Source organism: Mustela putorius, unplaced genomic scaffold, assembly GCF_011764305.1.
Source record: "Mustela putorius furo isolate JIRA1106 unplaced genomic scaffold, ASM1176430v1.1 tig00004033_pilon_pilon_pilon, whole genome shotgun sequence".
NCBI lineage: Eukaryota > Metazoa > Chordata > Mammalia > Carnivora > Mustelidae > Mustela > Mustela putorius.
Genome location: NW_025422169.1, coordinates 5099405 through 5123885, shown reverse-complemented (window position 1 = coordinate 5123885; position 24481 = coordinate 5099405). Strand labels below are relative to the sequence as shown.

The 24481-nt window shown below is 37.5% G+C and overlaps 1 long non-coding RNA gene across 1 annotated transcript; it reads right to left on the bottom strand.

Annotated features, from left to right (window-relative positions):
* Positions 1-13095: 13095 nt before the first annotated feature.
* Positions 13096-15047, bottom strand: LOC106006390. The gene is made up of 3 exons (XR_001180416.2): positions 14906-15047; positions 14667-14804; positions 13096-14418 (listed from the first exon to the last, which is right to left on the bottom strand). It is a non-coding gene; the product is annotated as an uncharacterized LOC106006390 (long non-coding RNA).
* Positions 15048-24481: the final 9434 nt, after the last annotated feature.

Genomic DNA, 24481 nt, shown 5'->3' with positions numbered 1-24481 from the left:
AGATGAGAACATGTCCATGAAAACTTGTACGAAGTAACTTTATACTTCATAGCTTAAACCAAAACCAACCCAAATGTCTACCCACAGAAGAATGGATCAACCAGCTGTGGTGCGTTCGCTCAGTAAAACAGTACTGGGCAATAAACATAAAAGTCTTATTTTTATTAACAATATGTATATCAAAATGTCTTATTTTTATTAATAACATACTCATTCATTTAATGGGCAAAGGAAGACAGATAGATACAAAAGAGGGTATGTTATAATTCCAGTATATAACATTCTAAACTAAGCAAAAGTTTTGTATTCACTGAAAGCAAAGCAATGATCACCTGTTCCTAGGGTAGAGGAGCGAAATGATAGCTCAGGGCCCAAAGGGTCTGACGGGATCAAGAAAATATCCTGTGTCTTTATTGCGGCAATGGCAAAGTAGTTCAGTGTTTTCTTCAACCTTTTTTTTTTTTTTTCAATGAAATATATTTGAGTTATCCAGCTTTTGAAGACTTATAGGACGTGCAATTTTAAAATTTGTTTTAATTTCCTTAACACAGATCCCCTATTCTTACATGAATGGATTTTTTTCATTCCTCTTAAACCCTGTTAACATCCAGAAATATATATGGTGAGATGCTGTTGTAGGGGATAAAACAATAACGAAACAAGGGTCCTGACCCTAAGTCCCTTACACCCTTGTGGAAGATATAACAAGAAAGCAAATACCTCTGTCACAGGACGTCTAGTGTTCTGTGCTATAAAAAATCCAAAAAGGTGCTAGAAATTCTAACGTGTCTTACATGTCACTTCCCGGAGACAGTTCAAAGTCATTCAAATGAGACTCTTTGAGCTAAATTTCCCTCCAGGAGCCTCTGTTTTTAATACAACCTCCAAGTACTAGAAATATTAACACTTTCTTAATAAATTGAGTTTTGGAGAGAACCCTTTTAAGCAACAGGAGGGCAGCATTTGCAATCTCGTTGTGTAGCTGGAGAAACTGCGGGAATCTAATGTTGCTGAGCAAGTAGAAGATCCTGTGGGTATTTAGAGGTAGGGAAAAATGTACCTAATCTGTATAGTTCCACAGAACGTCCGGGGAACTCTTAACCCTACTTTGCTAATAAAATAGAAACTAAAGGTAAAACCCTTTCACATATTGTCATATGTCATATGTCACATATTGTCCATATGTCATATGTCACATATTGTCCAGCAATCCAAACTGAAGGGAAACTTGATCTCTGCTGTCTTCCCTGCCTTTCTCAAGGCTCCTAACAGAATTGATTTATTTGAGCATCCACTTTTTAAATGAACACTGTGTAACCAAGTGTATGCCTGCAGTCACCTTCAGCACCTTGTCATTTAAGAGGTATGGTGGCCCCAGACCGACAACTTTTATAGCGGTTTATCTTCCTTTGAACTTCACACCTTGAGCTCAATTTGCTGAGTGGATGTGCTTTTCCCTGTCCGTATTTTTAACGTTTGGAAGCTGCTTTACCTTTTATGTATGCTAGATGCTCCCTTGGCGATGTGAAAATAATATAAATAAATATAAAAAATAAATATAAGGGCACCTGGGTGGCTCAGTGGGTTAAAGCCTCTGCCTTCGGCTCAGGTCATGATCTCAGGGTCCTGGGATCGAGCCCCACATCGGGCTCTCTGCTCAGCAGGGAGCCTTTTTCCTCCTCCCTCTCTCTGCCTACTTGTGATCTATGTCTAATTAATTAATTAATTGATTGATTAAAGATAATAGAGTTTCCCCAACCAAGGGTACTGCTTTCAGCACATGGTTTATACAGCATCATTTCAAGTCCTTTTGTCCAGCTTCGGTCCTAAGTTTGAACCAAATAACCCAAGCAGCTTCAGGCAGGTTGGATATCTAACACCAAACAAAGCACCCAGGCCCAAGGTTGTGGCCGACTGCAGGCCTTGGGTTCATTCCCCCCTTCAGCAGCAGGGCCCGCCAGCTCCAGAGTTCTCAGATCATAACAGACCAGGAAGGGCTCCTCTCCAAGCATGTCATAACACATCTAAAAACTTTTATGCACTCCCCAAATTCTAAATTGCTTGAAAAGAAAGGAAAAACCTGCCCACTCAGGAGCTAGCATTAGTTTGGAAAGAGAACCCGGCGCTGTCCTGTTTCTGGCCCAAGGAAAGCTCTTCCCTTCCGCAGAAGGGGTCCTGTCATTTAGCGCCGCCCCCTCTCCAAATCCTGACCTTGACTTGGGTGTGGTTTAGGTCATAGGAGTCAGGGAGATTGCGTTGCTGCCGCCCCTGTAGGCACCTGAGTAGTTTACCACTCGGGTCTCCCCCCCTTACACTATTCCTATTTCCATAACATCCACGGAAGAAAGCAGGAGAGTATCTGTCTTACATTTCACACATAACGAAGTATGATGAACGACCCAAGTGTTTAAGTTTACATAGTAATTATCAGCCATCCAAGCTATATAGTACCCTGACTTGCTATTTAATTCCTCACTATATCATATGGTTTAGAAAGATTCCATTACATGATTTATGAATGGTCTTTCAAATCCATACACTCGGAAAAATTAAAAATATCCCAGAAAGGTATTTATAATTGCATACGGAAGATTCAGCTGGCTACCAGAATTTTAAATATTTAAAGGCTATTTTAACCATGCACTAATATAAATTATGTATAAATATGTCTTTGTCATTAGAGTGAAATATCCTCTTAGGACTAAGGTTAGTGAACTGATTTGTTGAACTTATTTGGTATTTCGAAATTAGTGTTAATATGAACATCGGACTATAAGGGTCCTTGTAATTGGATTACCAGAATATCTGAGTATTAGAAAAGATGTGAAAAATTACTTCCAGTTCTATTAGATTCAAAAAGATTTATTGAGATCCTGAAATATCATACTTGCCAAAGGGGGGAACTATCTTCCAAACTCATCTTTCTTTTCTAAATTTGGTTGTCCAAAATCACTGCCTTTACTGCAATTAATAAAAATCTCTGGCAAGGCATGAGTGTTCCTGCTGAAAGCTGCAAGCAGCTCTCCCCTAAAGACTTGGAATGACATGAAATTAATATGAGGGAGGAAGGAAGAATTAATTAGTGTTTGATAGCTGAATATTAGATGTTGATTTATTAGTCAGGACCAACATTAGCTGAGTTTACTTTATAAACCTCAAACCATATCCTTTCCAAGCTCGTTCTCATCACCACCATAAATTGTCTGTGTATTAACAGATAGTAATTTGTTAGAAACAAACATAAGGAGCTCAAAGTCAGATGGTAACACAGGCGTGGGTGTGCAAATTTCCTCTTATTAAAATGACCAAAGGAACACAACAACTACGGAGAAATCACATTAGCATAGGAAAACGAAGAACTGAATTAACTAGAAGCAAGTGAAAATAGGAAGAACACAGGGGTTTGATGGCTGCTGCCAGACACAGTCAGGTTGGAGGCAGAAAACTTAAAAAAAAAAAAAATGAGGACTATTTTCTCTTGACAAACATTACAATTTGCTACAATTTACATGAAAGCAGGATTTTTTTATGAGTAGGTTTTAATTTTTCCTAGATTTATTTTTATGTTGCTGCTTTTACAATTCTGCTTAAAACTCACCTGAATGGATTAGTATTATTTGTACTAGTCTCCTGTTTTGATGCCTTTTTTTTTTTTTTTTGGGAGAAGAAGGCTTTACATTATATTTTACAGATGCAGAAGGAATGAGTAGTAAGTCAAGACCACAGCAGCCATATACATGCAATGATTCACTGTACTTTTCATAACATTTTGAAAATCAGTAGTTACAGAAGAATGGCTTTTGTTAAACTCTGTCATATAAATACATGCAGAAACTTATTTCACTGTTATTAATAGAACTTCATTGGGTCAATAAAACTGGGAAAACTTAAAAAAGCGTAACTTGTTGTGCTTAAGAGCATGTTAGAAAATTGTAGACCAAAATATTTACAAAATGCCAGGGAATGGGGAACAATTTAAACTACAACTAATGAACAGTAATGAATTATAGCTCATAAAATAAACAAACATGTTTTATAAGTCTCTCCTGATATAAAAAATACACAAACAGGGGAGAAGGGAAAACTTTTTCTTATACTATAATTCTGACATATAAACATAGAAGGAAAGATGACGGCGACAGATAGTCATCATTTACAATCACTGCCATCAGGTTTGTTTCAGGCAAGAATTACCACAGTTGCTACAATTTGTGGGCAAAAGTATAAAGAGAAACAGAATATTTTTTTTACTCTAAAATACCACCAAACAAGGGACTTAGTAATGACAAAGAGAGGGATTAAAATTTTACTTTATCCAGGTAGACACAGCTTAACATCAGTAATGAAACGTACCACTGCCGTATCACTTCCGACTGAATGCACTGAGAAGGTCAGCATTGCGGTGACATCCTTATAAAACAGTGCCTAACCTGAATTTAACCAAAACCTCCACAAACCTAACCCAAGGGACAATCTGGAACCTAACTGGCCAGCAGACTTCAAATCTCCAAATTTCAGGGTCCGGAAGGACAAATAGACTGCTAAGTGCTCTCAGACTGGAGAAACCTAGAGGCACCTGATCCTCAATATGCATGGCGATCTGGGATTCTTTCCTGGAACCACAGCAAGAAAAAGAGCATAAGGCTGGACAGTTGACAAAGTCCAAGTAAGGGCTGTAGCTCAGTGGGTAGCATTTCATTTCATTAGTGTCAACTTTCTGCTCGTGAATGTTGTATTTTAGAAACCGAGTGAAGAGTGTGTGGGAATTTTTTTGTATTTTCAACCTTTTTGTTAGCTGAAATTATTTGAGATGAAAAGCTTTAACATCATTTTAAAAGAAGTGTCAGGTGATGTGGATAAAAAATATAATTGCTTCAACACATTTTCCTGAGTTTTTGATAAATCCAGTAGATACAGTAAATACTGAGTCCAGAATATAAAAGCCTGAATGATAGAATTCATGAGCATATTCTACTGTACGGTGGTCAACAAAAAGAAGATCCAGTGTTCTTCTAAGGTAGACTTTTTGCCCCGACTGTCCCTAGTCAGCATCGACTGGTCAGCTCCTTCAGGCTCCGCCCCATCGGCAGAGCTCTTGCTCCAGGGACAACCTACCTTCCTGGGGGCAACTAATTCCCGTGACTTATGGTGGGTAAATAAAGTCTGGCCTTTTCCCTCAATTCTGAATAACTCTCAGGGCTAGTGCTGGCTACAGAGCTTCCCTCCTTTTGGACTTGCATACACTCTAACTCTATACTCAGCCCATTCCTGCTTCCTCCCCTACTTCCCCTAGGCATCAACCCCTAATATAAGTGTACATGCAGTACCCCATCTCAGACTCTGCTTCCAATACCCCAGCTGTGAGACACATATTGCACACATCCTCAAGGAATAGCACTTCATCTCTATACTCCATGGAAACATCACAAAAAATGATTTTACACAAAAGGGATAACTCATATTTTGTATAACAAATGATCAGTTTTCCCCAAAGCAGAAACTTTGCATATCATGTTTTTCTAGAACACAATGCAATAAAATAATAATAAAAGTCAACATAATCCCAGTTGTTGAAAATAGAACTGCCCTATGACCCAGCAATTGCACTATTGGGCATTTACCCTAAAGATACAAACGTAGTGATCCAAAGGGGCACGTGTACTCGAATGTTTATAGCAGCAATGTCCACAATAGCCAAACTATGGAAAGAACCTAGATGTCCATCCAGATGAATGGATCAAGAAGATGTGGTATATATACACAATGGAATACTATGCAGCCATCAAAAGAAATGAAATCTTGCCATTTGCGACAACATGGATGGAACTAGAGCGTATCATGCTTAGCGAAATAAGTCAAGCGGAGAAAGACAACTATCATATGATCTCCCTGATATGAGGAAGTGGTGATGCAACATGGGGGCTTAAGTGGGTACGAGAAGAATAAATGAAAGAAGATGGAATTGGGAGGGAGACAAACCATAAGTGACTCTTAATCTCACAAAACAAACTGAGGGTTGTTGGGGGGAGGGGGTTTGGGAGAAAGGGGTGGGATTATGGACATTGGGGAGGGTATGTGTTTTGGTGAGTGCTGTGAAGTGTGTAAACCTGGTGATTCACAGACCTGTACCCCTGGGGATAAAAATATATGTTTATAAAAAATAAAAAATTATATTAAAAAAAAAGTCAACATAATCAAAAAATGAATTCTAGCATTTTATTATTATAAATCGTTATTCCAATTAATTATTGTATAATGGGGCATGAGAACTGCAAAACATCAACCATCAGAACTCTATAAAAATATGCTCACTGTGGTCATAGCTATGCTAAAAAACCCTATAGCTTTAAATTTTGGTATCACTGAATTAGAATAACTGAAATAAACATTCATTTGAAAGCACTGGAAATAATGTGGAAAATTGGAAAAACAAATCACAGTGAACTGCATATTACAATGAATTACAATGTTAGTGAATTATAACCTGAGAGTTGGGATACATAAATATAGCTGAGAATTGGCACTTTAAATAATAATATAATATGCACATATATCAGATTGAAAGGAAACATACCAAAAATATTTTTTGGAGGTTTTGTCTGAACACAGAGATTATAGTGATTTTAAATTTTACATTCTTTTCCTCTTTCTTTCTCTCTTTTTTTTTTTTTTTGGGACATGAATTTAGTTGATTAATCAGAATAATATTAATATCTTAAAACATTAAAGCATTAAAATTTAGGATCCTATATCTCAAACCTTGCAGAAATCATAAATAATGGACACTTTAGAAATTCTTTGAGATGACAGTGTCCCTTCATTGATAGTATCCTCTCTACTCTTTCATAATATAAGTACTAATAGGAGAAGGTTGTCTTCCTCTTTTTTATTATATTGGACACTGACATTGCTTCTCCAATATCCATTCCTTCCTTTTCTTAGGGAAAAATAAAGTTTCTTAGTGCTCCTGAGGAGGAAGAAAAACACAGTAGGAAAGCCCCCTCCCTCTGTATCTATGTCTCCATCCCTCCCTCTGTATCTATGTCTCCATCTCCTTCCCATTCATGGATGAAGAAAGCTGGTCATTTCTCCGAGGGTACTTGGTTGTTGTCTGGCACTTTTCAGCCACAAAAGAACCATCAGCGTCGGAACGAACCTGACACTTAGGGATATGGTGCCTTGGTGACTTCTTTGTATGTCTGGATCCAACTGTAAACATGGTCCCGGGATGGAAATCTCTTCTGTTGTAGAGGAAACCTCAAGGTGGGTATTTGTGACTCATTATTAAAACATTATAATACACTTACTCCAGTATTCTCGCAATAGAACCATATACATATAGAGCATTAGAAATCATGCAAACCCTCTTCCACCAAAAAAGATCATTACTTAAACCTTAACTCTGCCATTTTCTGTGTCCTTGTGAGTTCATTTCTCCACCTCAAGGTGATGTGAGTAATATATTTTTTATTTTCTTTTTTTAAATATTTTTATTTATTTACTTGACAGACAGAGATCACAAGTAGGCAGAGAGACAGGCAGAGAGAGAGGCGGAAGCAGGCTCCCCACTCAGCAGAGAGCCCAATGCGGGGCTCAACCCCAGAACCCCAGGATCATGACCTGAGCCAAAAGCAGAGGCTTTAACCCACTGAGCCACCCAGGTGCCCTATATTTTTTATTTTCAATTTCAAATACATAAAAATAAGTACTCTAAGTAGTTCTTGTCAGGCACTAAAAATAATAATGGGCCCTTCACTGTTTCTCCCATCATCTCCTAAACCCTATGAGTCTTCAGTGTTAAATACAACTACTCATGGGGTCTTCTTGAGAGTTAATTATCATCAGGAGACTGAATATGCACGTGGACAATCCCAGATCATACATGGTGGTGGGACTCTGACCCACAGCCTCTGCAGGGATCATTCCAGAACCTTCAGGATCCCGACAACAGTGACCTTCTAACCCGTTTCTGCCCCCTAGCTTCGGACCAACCAGAGAAAGCCAGGATGCTCTTTTAACAATCATGTATTTCTCTTGTTATCCTTTATTTTTGAGTATTTTCTACATTTAAAAAAAAATCTAACGATCACGTAGAGCACCAAACAACACGCACAATTTATTACTGTTCTCACATTAATGATTTTCAACTGATTTGCCTGTGGTTGTCCCCCTCCCAGGTTCTGCAGACAGATTTGTTGCATAAAACTACACCTCTGAGAAATTTGATGATGCTGGCATGGAGTTCTGGACTCTTGCTCTAGTACTGCTGCCAACAGTATGCTCCTTTATTAAAAAATGTAGAGGCTCACTTGCAGCCAGTTTGATAGCAGGATGATCAAATGCAAGATATTTTTAAATACAGGTTTCGTGAGACATGTGTTTTATGAAATTAAGACTGAATGTCAAGGAAATCATCATGATGTTCTGACTGTGGTGTTTAGATTATCCTGGCCCTGATGGTACCACTCTGCTACTTCAGCCATACCATCATGTGCCCGAGAAATGCATGCAGTGGTCTGTGGTAGCACCATGGGGCGAGGCATGGGGTGGCACGCTGCTCATTACACCCACCCCCGCAAGATGTCTTACCTGGAAAGGTCCACTGGGCAGCAGATGGGCGAATGGTGAAAAACATGCTAGAAGATTTCATGACTCCCTAACACACTACCTCTTCTTCTGTAGTGCACACCATCCCCTCCTCAGAACAGGACAAAGAGCAGGTGCTTAATAGGCACACATCTGAGAAGCTGCGTTTTTAGCTTTGTTTTCAGTAAATTAACCAAAATGTAAAGTTATGCTCCTATTTCTCGTTTGGAACTTTGTATGTAAACTTCGAAACAAATTCAACAAGGGCCATTTAAGTAGAGGTCAGACTCTTGAATTTTCCATCAGTTCTGTGCTGTATTATCAACCTGTAATCTCCTCCCCATTCTGCCTACCTGAACTGTCATGTAGTTCACATGGAATCATATCTTTGGATTTGTGTTCTCTTTTTCTCGTCTTCCAAATCTATGTCCTTGCACATTTTACTTTCTACTCTCTGCCCCTCCATATTACCTGCACTCACTGGGGACTGAATTTAACTAAGCATGGCCCAAAGTGCTGAAGATAAAAAGGCACATCCTCTCTGCTACCATGAATATCCCCTTCAGTCAGGACAGCTGCATCTATAGGGATGAGAACCAGGTTTTAGGTATACAGAGGAGTGGGAGACAGAGAAAGTAGGTTTAGATGGGTGAGACAGGTGGTCAGGCAGGTTTCCTGGGAGAGAAAGTGCTTGAGATGAGTGTTGAAGGTTGAGGAGAAGATGGGGTCGTGTGTGACCTCAGTAGGCACTCGGCCTCACTCAGAAAGGATCTGTGCTTCGGTTGAGTGCTCTGATGTCACCATCTTGAAATTCATTGTAGTTTTGGGGCAAGAAGCTCAGTGTTTTCATTTTGCATTGGTCTGTACAGATTATGCGGCTAGTCCCAGAGAAAGGGACTACACTGTGTGAGGGCACAGAGGCATGAAAGAATGTGGTGAGATGAAACACGGCAATGACTCAGTGTGACGTCAGAGCCTGACTGGAGGCTTTACTAAGTAAAGGGAGAACCCAGTCTGATGATGGGCTCCATTTACAGAGGGAGAAGGAGGCTGGCACTGAGCTGTAAAGAAAATGCATATTTAAAGAGCTAACAGAGGAAGAGAAATCCACAAAGGAGATGAATAAACGGTGTCCAGAGAGGAGACAGGAAGCAGAGGGACGGTTTTAAGCATTTGGTAGGGTAATAATGACTGAGAATCGCCCATTGGGTTGTGTAATGTGGAGAATGTTAAGCAACAGCACGCGTCATTTGTAGGAGTAACCAGCAGTCTGATTTCAGTGGGCCCGTGCTCCTGCCGACGGAGAAGAAGCAATTAGAGAGGCAATGACTAAGTTACAGTAGAGAAAGGGAAAGTGTTGATGGATGGAGCAAAGCCTTAAGGAGGAAAGGGAGAGGTTCTCCCCAGCTCTGTCTCCGCTCCTTATTTCCCCAGATACTGGCTAATTAATTCTAAGTTCTCAACATCTCGTACTAGGCTACAGGAGAAGATTCCCATTGGCATCTCTCCAACATTGACCCAATATGTACACCCCGGGCAGAGCAGTCTTATTCAAAGCCATGTTGAGTGGGCACCCTTCATGTCTTGCCACTGCTCTGGCATCCTTAAGCTCTTGACACACCTGCTTATCCCATCTCAACATACGTCGTGTCCATCCTTCAGACTGAACTCACCCATAGAATTCTTTTCAGTGATTATTTTTTCGTACAACTCTTATTGCAACCCTTATATGTTCCTAATAATTAACTCAACTGAACTATCCTAATGTTCTGCATTCCTGCTATGCCCATTAATCCCTTCTGAGAAAAATCGTGCTGATTTACTCATACGTAAGTTATTGTGTATCATGCCAGTTGCCATCTTTATCTTAACACGGTTCAGAAACTGCATAAAAGTGCCCCTGGAGACCAACCAAATTCATGGGGCACCACAAGATATTTCCAACCTTGAAGAAAACCAAGACACTTGGCATCTGCCAGACACTGCTACAATATCAGCTTGCATAATTAATAGTTTCAACATTAGATCACACTATAATCCTTTTGGTAATGTCACCTCTTTGCAAAGCAGGAGTTTGGATGGTTGGTGTGATAAGAAGCATATGTAATGAAAATGTGTATCAAGAAATGAGGATTAAGAAATTGCACAATGCCCAACAGATGCACATTTTCCACTAATAGTAAGTAACTATAAGATAAAATAATATTTTTCTTTCAACTTATGCGTATTATTTTTTCCAATGGCCCCTAAGTTGTTAGGATATAAACATGTATTAAGTTTTTTGGACGTAACTGCTTAATGAACAGAGGTGTGTTTATTTTGGAATTGGGTACTCTGCAAATTCTGTGGGATACTAAAAGCAGGGTGTGGACAGAGAGAGCAAAATATCTCTGCCCTACTTCACTGGACCAGGGACTGGGTGGAAGCCAGCTGTCGGTCTCCAGCCAGTAGCCTGTGGTAGGTCTGCTCTGAAACTACAGTCCAATAAGGGAGCAAGCCATTAAGACCACACTAACCCATCAGGCCTGCTCTGCACAGGAGAGGACCCTGTAGTGGAGTGGCCCTGAGATGGAGAGGGATTTGAAATCATGGTGGAGAACCCGGGGATAGAGTACGTTTGGACTGAAGCCCTGCCTGTAACTGACCCACCTTCAGGACGAAGAGTCACAGAAAGGAGCTGGCCATTCCACACCGGGGCAAACCTTTCAGGGAGAGGGACAGAGACAGAGACTGAGGAAGACTGACCTCTAGGATCAGCCAGAGGAAGTTGCTTCATTCCATGTCCCCTTGCAGTCTGAGTGTGAATGGGCAGTGCCCCAGTTTCAGCCCATGGAAACGCTTCTTATGTCTCCGTAAATCTTTGCACCCTTATTTAACTACATCCAGCACGCACGTTTACTGGAACTGGTGTGTTTTTGACCTTTGCAATTCTAAAGAGCTCAGTCTTCATATTAGCACCTATTATATGCTATTTCTTCCTTAAGTGTCTTAGGTATATTTTGAATTTCCCAAATAGAAGTTTCTGTTGCCAAGGAGACCTATTTTATGTAAAACCCACAATATTAGTCACATAATTTTTTATTATAAAATATGATTTACCATATGGCAAGCCATATGTTTTGAACCTTATCAATTCTGCTGCCTTATTTTAAACACAAGAAAAATTATGTCCACTAAAATTAAAACAGGCCAGGGTTATATATAGTGAGTCATATAACCATAACATCATTTAGTTTCAGGTTATTGGTTCCGAAACACTGATATTCTATACCCCATGAAGTTAAGGATGCTTATTGTCCCTATTTGAGCTTTAACCTCCATCATTGGCATCAGCTAAAAGTCTCCTAGATGAATGCAGCGCATTTGTTCCATGTGTCATAGCCCAAAAGGACTCCATTCTACAAAATTAACTTTTCAATTGTAATACAAATTAAAATATTAATCTTAAGGTGATATTTACTCAGTCAGTTCCTAAAGAATTAACTCATAAAATATGTACTAAGCCCAAAGAGGTCAATCAAGGGAAAATGCCAGTTAAGTATCTCCTCTTTGATGTATTTACTAAAATCTTTTGATTCTGTTTTTTGAAAGTGTATATACATTTGTTTTCACATGGTACATTATTAACAGATCTTGCCGTGTGGATCTCTTTCACAGCTTGCCCATCACCTGCTCTATTCTGTCTTGCAGTCTCTGTATTTGTAAGGGAGGCTATTTTGTTTCAGACATCCTGTTGTCTTTGGGAGAAACATATTATCTTTCATATTATCGAAGTCAGATACTTATTGACCCAAGATCACTAATGATTAATGACAGTCAGATCTGAAGAATGTGGTTTTGCTTATTGGGCTCTTCTGCTACTTGTATAATTCAGATTATGTGTCCCAGGGGAAGGGAAAGCACAGGCTGTAGGAACATTTATGAAGACATAAGTAAATATACACGTTCCTGCAGAACTGTTTCCACTTACATAGACTGGTACATGCTGTGGATATCCATCCAATATTTCATTTGATCATTGAATAATCTATGATATATCTTTGTTACATAGACAACTACACAGATTTGTTTTCATTTTGTAGATATATGCTTATTTTTTTAAAAATGTGTCTGGGCTACATTGTCAGAAGACTCTGCTAAGTCATATGTAAGGAACTCAAGATGAATTTGTAGTTCAACATGTGACCACATAAGTATTTATAATTTTTCTTCCTCCTTAGTCTCTAGATGAAAAATTTCCCTCAAGGTTTTAAAATAAAAAATTCCTTAAGGGTCTGTTAAAAATGTCTGATTGGTTCTGCACAGGACAAATGACCGCTATATTATACTACCATGGACTGGTCACATTTTCTACTTTATTGATTTATTGATTTAATTTTTTTTTTTCATTTTAAACAGACTGACCTGAAATTGAAACTGGCTGGTAATTTAAATGTAGTACATGCTGCATGTTTCATTAAGGAGGATAGTTGTTTTTCAATCAAAAAATTTACACCAATGGATGGTTTTGACACATAATTTATTGGTTTAACAAGTATTTATGGAGGGCGCATTTTGTGCAAAGCACTGCAAAAGGATGGCCTTAGGAAATAAAACCTAAATTTTGCCCTCAAGAGAAATTAAAATTTCATTGTGAAAATTGGCAGATACATAAAAGCATACACAAGATTGAGTAATAGCATAAAGACAGGGCACAGAAAGAAAATGTGTGGTGAAGGGGGTTTTCTGCCTACAGAGCTCCATAGGATAGTGTTGTTCAAGCTGTACCATACAATGTATGTAATAAAATACTACAATATAAACAGAAGCAAAAGCACATATATATGTAATATTAGATAAAATAAAATTTAAAATCATTGCAATTCTATTCTAATACTGGGTTAATAACTTTAGGTATTTCCTTCCAGTATTTTTCCTAAGAATTTAAATTTTATAGAATGTAATTAAGGAAAAAATATAAATCTGTATTCTCTAAAAGCTATTACTATTATCGCATAAACATTTGCACAGTGCTGCATTTCTTCATAGCCACCATTTCAAAGAAGAGCACAATGTGTCTTTCAGAGGATCTGCTATGTATTTTTGGTTGTTTATAGTATTTCATTTTTTTATATAGCTTGTTTTGGAAAACACAGTCATGCATATGTTTTTGTCTCCCACATTTTAACGTACTCCCTTAGAAGAGGTTCCAAAAAGTGGGATGAACGTTATGCAAATTATTGATGGTGTGTCACTTAAGCTGCATTTCAGTACTGAGACTAAGGCTGTAGTATCCTCCCTTGTCTGAGGACACAAAAGGAGTATATAAGAGAGCATGCCCCGGCATCTCGAGACACTAGGTAATGGGACAAGGAGCCTGTTAAACCAGTGAATATTTCTCCTAAAGATCACTGGTAAAACAATGACAAGAATGAGCATTGACCGAGAGTTCAGATTGGGATTGGGAAGACTATGTAACAAAATAAATTCTCTGAAAAGAAATATATACTTGGGAGAAAAAAAGAAATCATATACTTGTAAAACTTCATTTTGCTGGTTTCTGCCCAATATTCAAATATAACATCTTTTAAAATCCCCTTTCTCATACTGTCATATTGATGTATTAACATGCTTGCCCCAAATCACGTTCTTACCAATTTCATCAGCCAGTCATCTATGTTGTTTTCTCATGCTCTTGAAAACCAGAGAGCTCCACAGATAAAAATGTGTCTTGCATTGCATGAGACTTCCTTTACAGTTGCAATTAACCAAAAATCACCTCAGTCCCGGGACTTTCTATCAACTTGCGGTTCTCCCTCTTGCAAACAGATTCTTCCACTGGCTCACCAACACCTAAATATTAAAAGCAGATATGAGTAATTAATTCCTTTTGCCTAAATCTTGCATATTTTCCTGCAACCGATGAGCTCTTACTAAATGCAAGCTTGATCATTAAAAACAAAAACAAACACAAACAAACAAACAAAACCAAAAGGAAATCCAGAAATGCAGGAATCACAGAGAAGCTACAGCAAAGGACCACAGTTGCTTCATCCCAGAGTGTGTCATCCTCAATACCACCCTGAAGCCAAGGGCCAAACCTTGGGTCCTTTCCAGAAATACCCATGATCTTGTTTAGAGCTGACAACATAAAATACGGTCTTTTTCTTCTGCCTTCTGTATCTCTTTTGAATATCACTCACTGGAAGCTTTCACTACTATGCAGGTGGTGAGGAAATCTGGAAATACAGAACAAAGTTGAACTTAGAAGGGGGAAGTTCATCTTAAATATTAACAAAATCTGACCCAGTGCTTGTAAGCCATTCTTGTATCAACTTACCTTTTTCAATCTCATTTTCTTCCACTTTTGAGGTCATCTGGCTGCATAGACACCCTTGATTATTTTCAAAAAACTTCCCAGATATGGCAAATGCAGAGCACTGTCTTGAAAGCCACCATCGCAATTCTAAGTGCTAGATACTAGTCTGGACCCAACTTCTGAGAGCCTCAAATTCTGTGCATGCAAAAGCATACCCCTCCGTCTTGCTCCCCCTACAGAGAGCAAGTGGTACCACCATCCACATAGTTTGTGCGGTGAGAAACTTGGGCTTTATCTTTGACCCTTGCCTTGTCTCTATCCATCTCCTTCATCTAAACAACCCAGAAGTCCTGAGACCTCTAGTCCTTCCTTCTAGCTTCTCTTCTCACCTTAGGTGAAAATTGCTGACCTCCTAGATCATTCCAGAACCTAAATTCATACCCTACACTTTAAAAACATCTGAGTTGCTGCTGAGATGCCTCCGATGGTTTCCCCTCACTTTTAGAATCAAGCCCAATCTCTTACTATCTTCTAGAAAATCCATGTGCTCTGATCTCTGTTTCTGTCCCATCTCCTGTCATTTCATCTTTCTAACTTAAGTTTCTGGTATTTCCTCAGGCATAATCCCAACCCCTCTTTTCTCGCCACCTTTCTCTCCTGACCAACCTTCTTCTCAGAACCTTTTGCTGACCAACTGCATTTATCTCTGGGTCCCAGTGGAGATGTCATTTCTTGAGAAGGCACATACGTGGTGATCACACTGAGCCACTGTAGAAAGTACTATTTGAATATGAGATGAGAAAACACGATATCCTATGTCCTAGTGTCCCATGAATTTGTCCAATGTGGTGGTCCTTTCTGTACTCTCACACGAAACCATATAGCACCTGATTTGTTTACTCTTTAGCAACTACAACACAGGATTTTCATTTATTTCACTTGTCTCTTACATGAAGCCCATTTGGGATATGGACCTTTAGGAGCAAGGAAGAACATCTATCTTGTTCAGCACTGTAGTGTGTGTAGACACACAGTGAATACCTGTTACATGAAAAGACAAATGGTTGAAGTTTGTACTCTTTGCTTTATATGTCATAAAGTCATTCCATGCATAACCTGACAAAGACAGACTTGTCCAATACTTATCACAAGTTGCTCTTTATGCATGACCTACCCCTTGTGAGGCACACCTTGATTTTTGCTTGCCCACACCACCTTCTTCCCCTGGTAGCAGCAAGAACTTCCTCCTGGGGATAGGGCCCACTCCTAGCCCATGCCATGCCCCTGCGGTTGCAGGCTCTCCAACGGAAGGACCAAAGTTGAAGCAGACTTGCCACATATGAATATTCTCTGTTTTGACCCTTGTGTCTTGTCCCCAGCCTGGTTCAGAACAGTCAAAGATGTGAGTGTGTAAGGTATTACACCTGGTGCTGTCTCCAATTGATACCACTCACGACCAACCCTCCAGCACTGATTAGTTGGGACGTGATTTTCTTCTACCTTTGATTTTGTCATGATTATTAATAATGAATATGTATTAATCCTTGTCAGAATAATTTTATTAAGTAACCCTTGAAGACTGGAAATTCTATCAGGCAATTCTCTCTCTATATCCTACAGTACTCAGGCAATGCCTGCTAAGATGACCAGAGCTAGCAAAGAACAAAGAGACTGTTTCATTATGCTATCTTTTGCATTTTTGTACAATTTAAGACCTTTTTGGAACAAAAGATTTTTTTTTTTAAAACCTACCACAGCCAAATATATGTATTTTTGCTGGTGGAATTTCAGAGGAATGGTCCAGGGCCAAGGGACTTATATTGTGACATAAATTTACTTCCTAAAGAGGCAGTTGTAAGTGAGCACTATAATTTTATGAATAGATTTATCTCATCATTCAATTTTTATTATACTTTTAATATGTATAATGTTATATTTTTCTTTGGGTGTCAGCATTATTACATGAATTTAAAAGTTTTGTACTTTGAATTTTTAGAGTGAACATTTCAGTTCATGTATTAATCTTTTTTTAATAAAGAGCTTCTTAGAAGATTTTCTAGAGCTGAAAATAATTAAATCCTCTCATAAAATTGAAGTGCACAAATTCCTCAGTAATACAAATAATTATTCTACAGATGACAATGTGTAGAATCTCGCCTTCTTAAATTCCAGGTGTTTCTGAGGTAAGACTTACTTTAATCAGGTTAAGCTCTTTATAATTTAGAGTCAAATTTACATAGGTAAAGTGAATGGCCCCTCCTCGAAAACTAAGTATATGAAGAAACCCTGTTTCAAATTTGTATAAATGCTTCTAAGCATCTTAGAACAGAAGTGCACTATTTTTTAATGAATGGTATCAAGATGATCAAGGAATATAATTTATTTCTCTCATTAAATACATTACTTTATGACTATGTAAGCTGCATTTTCATTGGTTCACTGCAATCATTAAATGCAAGCTATAAGAAAACATGTCCTTCTAAAGGTCATTTATTTGAATTTTCAATAACCTATCCATCCTTTCGGTTTTAAGTATTAACTCTTAACACTTATAAATTGAGGATGATTCCATTTTCTTTAGAAGGGAATCACACCACCAATTTAGACTAATCTTACTTGAAGTGTGTACTTTATCTAATTAACTACTTGTGCATCAGTAATTATTCAAATGGTTCCAAATTTTTAAAGTTTATTTATCTGTAAGTGATTGCATCATCTAATGTGGGGCCCAAACTCACGACCCCAAGATCAAGAGTCACATGATTTCCCACGTACTCCTATTTGTTTCTCTTTTTCTTAATTTAAATTCAATTAATTAACATATAATGTATTATTGGTTTCAGAACTAGAGGTCAGTGATTCGTTAGTCTTATGATTACATCACATGCCCTTCCAAAATTTTATAAATGATACATTAATGGCAAATGTAGTTATTGCACTTAAAACTGAAACAGGTAAAGGGGATTAAGAGGTACGAACTTCCCATTTTAAAATAAATAAGTCACAGGGATGAAAAGTACAGCATAGGGAATATGGTCGTAAATATTATAATAACATTATATTGTGACATATGGTGACTACACTTATCATGATGAGCATTGAGTAGCATATAGAATAGTCAAATCACTATATTGGACACCTGAAACTAACGTGACATTGTATATCAATAATAAAAAATTCTGCACAAAATAATACCAATTCTGACATTGGTTCCTGGGCCACTTTCTTCATTTTAAAATAGTTCCCAATTTCTTATAAAAAGGGTTTTTTTTTTTCATATTTAGTATATACATACTATCAATGACTGAAACAGTCTGAACAACATTATTTTTATGTCTTTTCTTTTTTGAGTTGGAAAATAAAGTGAATTATGATATGGAGTTTACATGAAAGTGTAAGTTAGCACTTTTTCTCATACTTCCTTTGTTTCTTACAGAGGTATGCCCACAAGTCAGCCGTGGGTCTGCTTTCACCTTTTTATTTTGAAGGCATGGGGCAGAGAGTATATTTGAGTGTTTATAGCACAACCATAAAAGTTTCTATTTAAACTGTGTGGTCAAGGACATGGGATCATAATTTCTGTCACTACCAATCGATCAACTCATGTGTCACTTTCTAATACCCGAAACCCAGCTCCTCTTTGTTTTAATCCCTCTTCCCTGTGTGGCCATGTCAAATGTCCAGTGAAGGAACGTTTGCCGTAGGTTCTGTGCCCAGAATGCCACTATTTCAATAAATATGTGAATGAAGGAAGGAAGGAAGGATGGATGGAAGGAACAGAAAAATAAACTGGTGTCCAGACAAAGCAGAACATGGAAACTTATCAGGATAAAGAAGGACATTACATAATGAACAAAAGGTCAGTTCTCGGAGAAGACACAACCATCATTAATACATAAGTGTACTTGACAGATGTCACAACACATGAGGCAAATACTGATTGAATTGCAAGGAGAAGTAGATGGAGTTCTCATTCATGGAGTCATCAACACCTTTCCATGAGTAGCTGACCACTCCAACAGGCAGAAGATCAGTAAGGACAAGTTGAACTCAAAAACGACATCTACTGAGCACATACAGACCTTCATCCAACAAAAACAGATTGCATTTTCTTCTAAAGCTCTCATGGAACATGTACTAATGCAGACCAGATACTGTAAAGCAGACCTTAAAAGATTAAAAGAATATTGATCACATGAAAATTCTCTCAGACTAAAATGGAATTAAACTCAATGTTAATAATAAAAAGATAGCTACAACCCCCTCTCAATATTTAGGGATTGAAATACATACTTGTAAATAATACATGGTTCAAAGAAGAAATTCTAAAAGAACTTACAAATGTTTTGAATTAAGTGTAATAAAAAATATGGTTATGAATATTGGTAGAATATAACAAAAGCACTACTTAGAGGGAAATTTATGGCATTAACTGCATGTATTAGAAAAGAAGATTTACAATTCAATGATCTAAGAAGTCACCATAATAAAAAGGAAATAGAAGAGAAAACTGAATACAAAAGAAGCAGAAAAAAAAAAGAAGAAAACATCATAGCAGTAATCAATGGAATTGAAAACAACTTCATTTATAATAGCTTTATTTGTAATTACCAAAAAAATTGGAAGCAAGTAGGATATTCTTGAGTATGTGGTTGGATAAACAGAGTGGCACATCCGTGCATGGAATATTATTCAACAGTGAAGTAAATGAGTCATCAAGCCATGAGAAGACACAAAAAACCCTGAAACCCAGATTGTTAGTCAAAGAATCCAGGAGAAGCTCCATATATTGTATGATTCCAACAGTAAACCATTCTGGCAAGGCAAAACTATAGAGATAGTATAAGGATGAGCGGTTGTCGGGGGTGAGGGAAAGGATGGATGAACAGGCAGAGCACAGGAGAATTTTAGGAAAATAACTCCATTCTGTATGACATTGTAAAGGTGGATATATGACACTTGTCAACCCCTACAACTATACAACACAAAAAAGGAAACCCTAATTATTTACACACTCCAGCCAATTGGTTCATCCATTTTAATAAATGCAGCAGTGCAATGTAGCTATCTTTTTATTATTAACATTGAGTTTAATTCCATTAAAGAGTCAGATGTAAGAGACATTTCGTCAAGGGTTGGGGAGACTGTATGGGAACTCAGTGTACTTTCTGTACATTTTTTCTATAAGCCTAAAATGATTCTAGAAAATAAAGTCTTTTTAAAAAGAAAAACAAATTTCTTAAACCATACCTTTGAAGTGGGTATATTTGATATTTTTTAAAAATTTTACCTCAAAAAGCTGATCTAGCTAACATTTGGCCAATATAAAACATTATTAGTTTTTCGATGTAGTGTTCAATGATTCATTAGTTGTATGTAACACCCAGTGCTCACCACTATGATGGCTAACTGAACGTAATAAAAATAAAGTGTGATTTTTTAAAAAGTTGATTTAAAGTTGGTAGGGGAGGAGGATAATGAATGAATAAACTTTTATCAATTCTGTATAGCTCTTGTCTCAAAATTTATAAACAAACACAGGCTTTTTGGAGAGGAGTAGGACAGGAATATGGAAAGCTTGATAGAGTTGGAAAGAACCTAGCGCACGGATGGGTAAGAACCACACAAATTTTGCAATTAAAAGTTAGCTACAGTTAGATAAATGTAAAAGACTATAAGCTTTAAAGGACTTTTCATCTTATGGAGCACCTGGGTAGCTTTGTTGGTGAAGCCTCTGCCTTCAGCTCAGGTCATGATCCCAGGGTCCTGGGATCGAGTCCCACATCAGGCTCTCTGCTTGGCGGGGAGCCTGCTTCCCCCTCTCTCTCTGCCTGCTTGTGAGCTCTCTCTCTCTCTCTCTCTCTGTCAAATAAATAAATAAAATCTTTTTCGTAAAAGGATTTGTTGTATTTTGAAATAAAGTCTGAGTTTGAAAATTTAAAGAATAATTAATACTGCTAATTTAAGAAATCACTGTATCAGAAGATACAGTCGAAATTTCAGAAAGTAGAAATGTAGCCCAAGTGAGAAAGGGTCAGGATGACGCTCTCCCTGAAGGTGTTTGCAGCAGCAGTGAGCGTAGTAGGGCCACGTAACAGTTTACAAACCGCTGACCTTTGAAAATTATTCAAAATCTCAAAGGCTCAGTTGCTCTCCATACAATGGGGAGCGCAGTATTACCTACTCTTAGAGACACTTGGAGCTCAAATGAAACAGTACATATGAAATGTTTAACACATTCCTGTTTTTAGTGAAAGTCAATAAAATGTGTTATTATTAGTAACACATCATCATGAGTGGCCTCTTGAGTATGTCTCCCTCCCCCACGATTTCATGAGAAGGAAGGATCGCGATCTGCAGATGAAGAAGTTAGCAAAGTTTTAGGAAGTGAAGATCGGTCGTGATTACAACAGAACTGGTATGGCAGGTATATGAATCTGACTTTCTTGAGATTTATTTGTTTATTTGAGACAGCACACACAAGTCAGGGAACAGGCAGAGAAGGAGAGAGAGAGAGAGAGAGAGAGAGAATCTTAAGCAGACTCCTCACTAAGCACAGAGCCCAATGTGGGGCTTGATCCCATGACCCTGAGATCATGACCGAACCAAAATCAAGAGTCAGATGCTTACCTGACTGAGCCACCCAGGCACCCCTAAATTTGATTTTTATAAGTCAAATAGTTTACTTGAACTTTACCTGCATGATTTTTAAGAATGATTGTTTCTTATCAAATTGTAAACATTCATGATTATAATTTCTTATAATCAATGACAGTTTAAACACTCCGATAGATACGTACTTAAATTTAGTTTTTAGTTTGGCATAATTTCAAACTTACAGAAAAGTTTCCAAATAGTGCAAAGAATTTCCAAACCCCTTTGCTGTTTCCATTTCCCCCTTCTCTCTCCTCATGTGTATGCATGTGATACTTCTGAAATGTTTAAGAAGAAATTGCATACATGATGATCCTTCTTCCCTAAATAAGTCCTATATATTGCCTAAAAACAAAGCATTCTTTCACAAAACCACAGTATAATCATCAAACTCAGGAAATCAGCACTGATACAATACCACTCTCTAATATACTGACCTGGTCCAGATTTTACCAATCGTCTCTGTAGGGTCACTTAGAGGCAAAGCCCAAGATTATTGGTTTCACTCGGTTGTCATGTCCCTAGTTTCACTTAATTTAGAACACTTTCTGCGTCTTTGTATATTTTAATATGTTAATATTTTACAAGATTATTAAACATATTTTGTAACATGTCTACCGTTTGGGTTTGTCTGATGTCTTCTCATGATTAGATTCAGGTCACATACTTTTGGCAGAAATAGCACAGTAATAATAATGAGTCTTTCTTAGTTCGTCTGTTTGGAGGGGAAGGCAAATGCTGTCAACCCCATGACTGTGGTGTTGATTTTGATTATTGGGTTGAATAATGCAGACCAGCTTTCCCCTTGGAAAAGTTACTATGTATCTTCTGTTGCTCTGTGTTCTTCTGTCATTAGATATTTTGAGACTATAAAAATCTCACGCTCCTCAAACATTCAGCCACTCATTTTAGCATCAATTGATGATTCTTAACAATGCCTAAATCTGTTATTATAACATCATACATTGACATCATTTTAGTTAAGTTTATCAGTCACTGAATAGTAGGGCCCTCCTAGATGGGCAGACCCCGAAAAGGTCATCATTCCACAACTCAGCAGACATGGAGGCACAAGTTCTCAGTACAGCCAAAGCCACAAGTGCTTCCCATCGGCACGAGAACCGAGTCCATCACCCCTGTGTTTAAATGGTGATATTATCACTTACTAGTCATTTGTCTTAATGCAAAATACTTACCAAATTCTCAAGGTTGTTTGTTTGTTTTTTTCCTATTTCAAAGGACTGAAAACATGTCTCAGAGGTTTTTCTTTCAGATGAGCTACTTTATAGAATTTAGAAGGCATTACTTAAATGTAAATATGTTATCTACTTTTCTTCTAGGTTTAATTCGCACTTACTCTTACACCTATAAGTCACAGATACAATCTTGCCTTGTATGCTGCCTGAGAACCCTGTTACTCTCATATTTATTTCAATCATAATGGCAGAATGTGATTATCAATAATGAAAAAGGAAGTGTGTTTCAATCCAGTTATTCCACTCAGCTTCCCATACTTCAGGACAAACTCCTCTGCTTAATTGAAGTCACAGGTTTAAATTCAATCTAAACACTGAACTGGATCCAAAAAGATGTTTACATATCTTGCGGTTCTTATCTTTTCTCTGGTTTCTCAAGATGTTTGCATGATGTATTTTCAGAATGAAATGTAGTTAAGAAGCATTTATCCTTTGGGTTTTATGTTAATTTTGTAATCGGGAAGCTAAGTGAGAAATAAACAAGAACTCTATATATAATCGTGGATTAGAATTTGCAGTTTGAGTGTAACTCTTTAAAATATATTGAATCCCTTCATAATATGGATGGGCATACAAAACATCTAAATTCATATACTACTGATATGTAAATTTGGTAAATTCATATGCTAACCAACAAAATGCTTACGCTAATCAGGTTTACAAAATGTATTATGTCAACGGTATAGATAATGAAAAAATATTTTTACCACTTTTCTATTAGCAGCCCAACTAAGATATTTGGAATCAATGAGAAAATCACACGTTCAGCACTCACTATTTATTTTTCAAATAAAACAGCAAATGCAATAAACAGATTGCATTTTAAATCATGCTTAATTGCAAATGAGCGATAATTTTTCCTAGACTCTAGCTGAGATAGCAGTGCTTCTATATATGTTTGCAAATAGCACACATTGTTTGACGTTAGCAAGCTCACTAGGAACATATACTTTTAAAAACTTCTTTTTTTTTATTTTTTACTTTTTTTTTAATATCATTTTTTATTTTTTATAAACATATATTTTTATTCCCAGGGGTACAGGTCTGTGAATCACCAGGTTTACACACTTCACAGCACTCACCAAAGCACATACCCTCCCCAATGTCCATAATCCCACCCCCTTCTCCCAAACCCCCTCCCCCCAGCAACCCTCAGTTTGTTTTGTGAGATTAAAAACTTCTTAACTTTTAATCTTCATATTTTTCAATTAGTCTATATATTCATGTAAGGCATGGACACTTCTTTCTCCATCTTTAGAAGAGCTACTGTAGCAAGTACAAATTTCACAGCTGTTAGTACGGTTGTCATAGTGTATCATTTGATAGTCAGGAACTTTACACAAATCCAAAACAGCACCACTCTCCCAGGGGTTTAAACTGTTTTTTTAGTTCTTTCATATTTTTTTAGGATTAGCTTCCGGTGTGATCACAACACTACTAATTTGGGCAATGCATATGCATGTTTCTACTTTATCTGTTTACATATCAGTAATTAAAATCAATGTGGATGTTTCTGAGGCTACATCTAGCAGACATTGAAATCAAAGTGGGACTTGCTTTTTGAGTAGGAATGATGTCAATTCTGACCAAGTTCTTAATTTTCTCGGTGTGGTTTAAAAATAACTCTTCTGTTAGAAAACAATTTTAAGCTTCTAAATTTCCCTGTTAGTCTAAAGAAATACTGTTA